The following is a 5,612-nucleotide window of genomic DNA, read 5'->3' on the forward strand; positions in this document are numbered from 1 at the left end:
CTTCTCTCACTTCTCCTTTCTTCATCCCTCTCTCTCTCCTCGTGTCTTGTAATATGTGCCTCGTACCCAAACAAAGATTTTCACCAACACCCATGCCTTCTTGAAGCAGCTGAGATGTGGTTGGCATTCAGTGTCAAATACTATTTGATACTGCTTTATCTTTGGGCCATGGGTCTTGTGAGCTCTGGGCTGCCGTTCAGAATGCCAGTCACACCCATCCTGCTTCAAGAAGGCATGAGTGTTGGTGAAAATCTTTGTTTGGGTACGAGGCAAATATTTACAACACCCTGGTATAGTAGTAAGGAGCATTGTGCAGATGTTTGTGAGAACCTCCACAAAGGGCGACCCTCTTCCCACAAAAGTCACAGATCGACATGTTTTGAAAACATTGGGATGTCTTAACAGCCCAAGCCACAATGTTTTTTGTGAGTCCCCACCATTGAACCACTGGCTTCCTTTTGAAAATCTTTGCTAATGAGACAATCATTCCTTTGGACTGGATGTGTTTTAAAGCCTTTGAGTAGCAGGGCAGAACGAGGCACCCCTTGGCAGAAGGCAGCTCTTACAGATTAAATGGTGTGGGCCATACTCCACGCCTCACCTCCACCACCTGCCTAGCCTTTGGGCCCGGTGCTGTCTCCATCACAGATTGGTCCTCTTCTGAAGCCAGCATGTGACTGACTTTATAAGTGTTGGCTATAGGACAGTGCCCTGGGCTTCCCTCCCCCACACCTCCTTCCCATGTCCTCTTTCCCCCCTCTTCCTTGTATTGGCCTTTGAATCTCCTCTGCCCCCAAACTCTTCCAAGCCCACTGGCCCAAGCAGTCAGATAACGGGCTTGGATGGCAGAAGAAAAGAAGGGAACTTGTCACAGTGCACGTGCAGCCCAGGCCGCCTGGGGCCCCAGGACCCGCATCCACACACATCTGCTCCTAATTCCATTCTCAGGCTGAAGACAGAGAGGCCGGAAGTCCTTGAACAAAGGACTGGCTCCCGAAGCTCTCAGTCGCCCTGGTCGCTGCTGCCTTATCCAGCCAAACAAATCCAATTTGTATTTTAGAACCCAAACATGGTGAAAACACTTGTTGACAGCCTGCAGGCACCGCCACCCATACCTGCTGCCGGCTCTGACAGGTTTGGTTAGATCCCGCCAGACCTTGGGGCTCCCCAGTGCCGGCTGGCTCACACACAGAGGGCGATTGTCCTGACAAATGCCCCAAGTACCCACCATTCAGCATTCATCAACTCCCCCATTCTCTCCATGCAAATGATAGTGTTTAGAAAATGCTAATGTATAGATGGTTGGCACAATGAAAGAGGCCTTCTGGGAGGGCAGCCCCCCATGTTTACCCAGGGAGAGAGAAATCCCCAGCGATCTTGTTGAATGGGGAACAGGCTGAAATGACGTCTGGCTGTTCACCCTCTTTGGAGTTCTTAAGTCCTTAGTGATGTTGATGGAATGTTAATGATGCTAGAAATCTAGACCAGGCTGGGCGTCCTTTGTGACGGGAGGCTTCGCCTTCCCCACGGGACACCATCGTGCTTCTCCAGCCAGAGCAGGGCCCTGGGAGCAGGAGAAGCCTTCATGCCACGGCCTGGGGGCACTGCTGATGTCCATAGCCTGGCACATGGCAGTTAATAAAGGCCGATTGACTGGCTGGCAGGCCCCGCTCTGAGGCGCTGCCTGGCTGAGGGAGAGGCAGCCCTTGGGATCTCTCAGGGACTCTGCCATGGGAGGCTTCCATCTTGGTGTGAGATTGTGATATTAGACTCAGGAAGTCTGGGGACCCTCTGGAGAAGGGCAGCTGGCCTGGACTTCTCAACCTGCCTGCTACAGCTGAATAGAGCCAGAGGTGAGGGGAGATGGGGCCCTGGGGAGCACCTGGGGCAGCCCTGGGAGTCCCACCCGAGAGGGCCCCTGGGAGTCAGCTGATCAGGCTGCCTCCCCAGGCCTCAGAGCACCTCAGATAGCCCTCCTCTCAGGCAGTCACTCTGTAAACGTTCACGGAACACCTACTATGCTCAGCACTGAGCTCTTCTAGCTTCTGAGAGGGCCTGAACCGGCTCTGACCTGCAGGGAACCTTGGAGTCAGTATCCCAGAACTGGAGTATCTGCCTCCAGTTAGGACGTTTGGCAGGCCTCCCTCGGTGTCAGAATCTTCTCCTTCACACAGGCTCAGAGGTCTCTGCCCTGTTATGCCAACTTCACAAAGGGACGGTCAGACATGGGGTGGGAAAGAGCTTTGGCTTTGGGTTCAGGGACCTCCACGCCTGAGTATTTGGCCAGCATGGCCCTGCATCAGGGCCACAGGCTGTGGTCCTGTGTGGCTCCATCCTCCTTCCTCTCTGGGTCTTGACTCCTCCAGCCTGGGGAGGCATAGGCCCATGCTCCTTTATGTTTCAGCCCCTGGAGGATCCAGGTGGCCAAGAATCCCTTCCTTGGGTCCAGGCCCATGAACAGAGGGCAAAGCCTGCCCTGGGTGTCCTCATGGGGACTGAGGGGCCAAGCCCGGAGTCCATGCTGCCCACATCGAGCCGGATCGGGAGCAGGGGGATGGCCATGCTGATGCCTGGACTCCACCGTCCTTGGGAAACTGTCCGGCTCACTCAGGAGGGCTAACACAGACCACATGCCCCTCACTCCCGGGAGGGGGAGCCTTGTTTTCCGTGGGAATCGGGCTTATTGTTTAGACATTTTCTCTCAATGATCGGTAAATTCCTTTGGTGTCAACCTGGCTTTGACTGTCACACTCATGTAAAACCTGTCAGGATGAGCCTGACCGTGTGGCCACAGCCCAAATGGAGACCATACCTCGGGCCTGGGCCCTGGGCCAGGACAAATGCCAGGGGACCCTTTTCCTGGCCGGCTTTCTCCCTTATTATGTCTGAGTGGAGGATGAAGGCCAGCCTTGTGGACTCACCAGCCGGAGCGCTGCCCCCATTGCTGACTCCCAGGCTCGGCCCGGGCCTGTCTTCATTACTTGTGACATCAACAATTAAAGTCATTTTGACGTTAAGCCTTTCCTTGGCTCTGGTCTGCTTCCACTCTTGACTTGAAAGCCCTTGGGCAGGGGTCATCAAGTCAGACTGCCAGAGCCTGGAGGGCCCTCCTTACAGGCCCCCATCCCACCCCTCTCACTTTACAGAAACAGAAACTGAGGCTGCTTCCAGTTGCACAACTAAGCACTGGCTGAGCGGCCGACTGAGCCGGTGTTCAGCTGGCTCCCACACCCCCTCCCTCCCAATGTTCCATTTCCCAGACTCCCAGGGTCTCGGCCGCAGCATGCTTTCATGCATAAGCCCATTGCCTGGAAAGGGCCACGTTTTCTGAGAGGGCCTTCCTTGGGGAAGGAGAGCAAGGTTTGTGCGTGGGAGCGGGGGCCCGAGGCAGATGTGGGGCTTAGGGAGAGGGGCTCCTGGGGCCGGCTTCTCAAGGCTGACGCATGTAACTCATTTCCCCATTAAGAGTTCTGAGAACATCTGGAGACATTTGGCAAGCTCCTCTCTCACTAATTGCTTTGATGCTTGTGTGAGGTGGAGAGCTGGACCGTGTTCTCCTTGTTGAGAAGACAGCGGAGGAGGCAGGGGCTCTAATGAGGGTGGGCCCTTTGTCCCAGAATCCAGGGGCTCTCTGCTGCGTCTGGGGACTGGCTGGGAGGGGCCTGGTGGCTGGGCCACCGGCCGCTGCCCCCCGTTCTCAGGCGCCTGGTCCGACTCCCCTGCCACCTTGGGAAGGAGAGAGGGCAGCTCTTGAGAACATGGGGTGTGGGTGGGGGCTGAGGCCTTTCTGTACTTCTGAGTGGCTTAGCAGAGGAATCTCATGCTGCCACCCCAGGCCTGCCTTCCTCCCTGACTGTGCCCTGGTCCCTTTGCCCAGCAGTGTGTGCCCCCTTGCTGACCCAGCTCCTCTGTGTTTCCTGGCCCTCAGATCTGGGGATATTTTTCTGCCTTTCTCCTCTATTGGCAGCTTCCTTGGGGTCAGAAAAGCTGGCAGTCCTTGTTGGATGCCCGCATGCACACGTGTGTGCGCGTGCATGTGTGCATGTGCACATGTGTGTGCTGTGTATGTGCATGCATGTGTGCGTGTGTACATGTGTGTCTGTGTGCTGTGTATGTGCATGCATGTGTGCGTGTGTACATGTGTGTGTGAATGGGCACATGCGGACCTCTCTGTGTGTCTAGGTAAGGCTGCAAAGACACCTCTCACTTCTTCCAGCCCCTTCCTTGGCTGCTAAGTCCCCTCTCCTGCAGCCTCTCTCTACGCTGACCTCGCTCCCAAGGTCCTCCATTCCCTCAGCCCAGGACAGAGGCCCCTAGACAAGGGCCTCCGAGGCTCCCTGTTCTTCCTGTTTCTACTCCCACATCCCCTCCAATCTGTCCTAAACACAGCAGCCAGAATGACCTTCTAGACATCTGGCCATGCCACACCTCTACTGTGAGCCCTTCGAAGGCTCTCTATCCGCTCCTGAATAAAGTCTAGCCTACTTGGTTTGGCATTCAAGGCTTCCCTCCTGTCTGTGATCTCTCTACCCTCTTTCCCCCAATGGTCAGTGTACTAGACAGGTGGGACTGCTCACTCACTATCCCCGGTACGTATCCAGTGTTTTCCCACCTCCACACCTTTGTTTATGCTGTATGCATTCTGGCTGGAATGCCATGGTCATCCAACCAGCTCCAAATCCATCTAATTGTGTCATTAACCTGGTCCTCATGTGTCCGCTCTTAGAACAGTATGAGTGGTTTTATAAAAGGCTTTGCCAAAACCGAGGGGAACAATGTCCACCGAAGACCCAGCCTCTACTAGGCCACCAGCTCTGTTGGGAAGCTAGGAGACGTCCCTGCTGAGCTGCACTGACTCTGGGGCCACTGCTGTGCCCAGCCAGCCCTTGATCTGCCCATTCTAGACTTTTCCTTGGAATCCTTCAGAATTATCCAGCTCACTGGGCCGCAGTTAAGAGATTCCTTTCTCTTTCCTTCTTTGAAAATTGTCTGGCCACTGGCCTTGCCCCGGCCCTGTCCTTCCTCTCCTGTTGTCCATGCTCTTTCAGAAGTCCATGTCAGTGAGTAACTCGGTCATCCCATGGCCAGGTCATTCAGGACCTGAGGTCCTGCCTCAGCTGGGCCAGTGGATCCAACTTCATGCAGAGCAGCGCAGGGCCCTCTGGCTCTCCCCTGACTCATCTTGGGGTCATTTCCCTGTCTTTGTTCTGCCCTTCCCAGTACAAAGGTCATTTCCTTTGTTAGAGAAAATGGACACAATCTCAACACTGAGCATGAGAGGACAGGCCTTTTTTCTCTTGTCCACAATCACCTTCCCACCCTCCCTTCCTGGTCCACAGTCCATGGTCATCTTCCCACCCTCCCTTCCTGGTCCACGGTCCACAATCACCTTCCTTCCCTTCTTTCCTTGTCCACAGTCCATGGTCATCTTCCCACCCACCCTTCCTGGTCCACGGTCCACAATCACCTTCCTTCCCTTCTTTCCTTGTCCACAGTCCATGGTCATCTTCCCACCCACCCTTCCTGGTCCACGGTCCATGGTCATCTTCCCACCCACCCTTTCTGGTCCACGGTCCACAATCACCTTCCTTCCCTTCTTTCCTGGTCCATAG

General features: G+C 55.1%; 1 protein-coding gene across 1 annotated transcript in view; it reads left to right on the forward strand.

Annotated features, from left to right (window-relative positions):
• The window catches only part of LOC138176394 (potassium voltage-gated channel subfamily KQT member 1-like), a 30,745-nt gene that overhangs the window by 16,483 nt on the left and 8,650 nt on the right, over positions 1-5,612 (forward strand). The gene's annotated exons all lie outside the window — the stretch shown is intronic.

This window comes from Petaurus breviceps, unplaced genomic scaffold (genome assembly GCF_028583685.1).
Source record: "Petaurus breviceps papuanus isolate PSGF00001 unplaced genomic scaffold, PetGlider_PUasm1.0 88380, whole genome shotgun sequence".
Taxonomy (NCBI): Eukaryota; Metazoa; Chordata; class Mammalia; order Diprotodontia; family Petauridae; genus Petaurus; species Petaurus breviceps.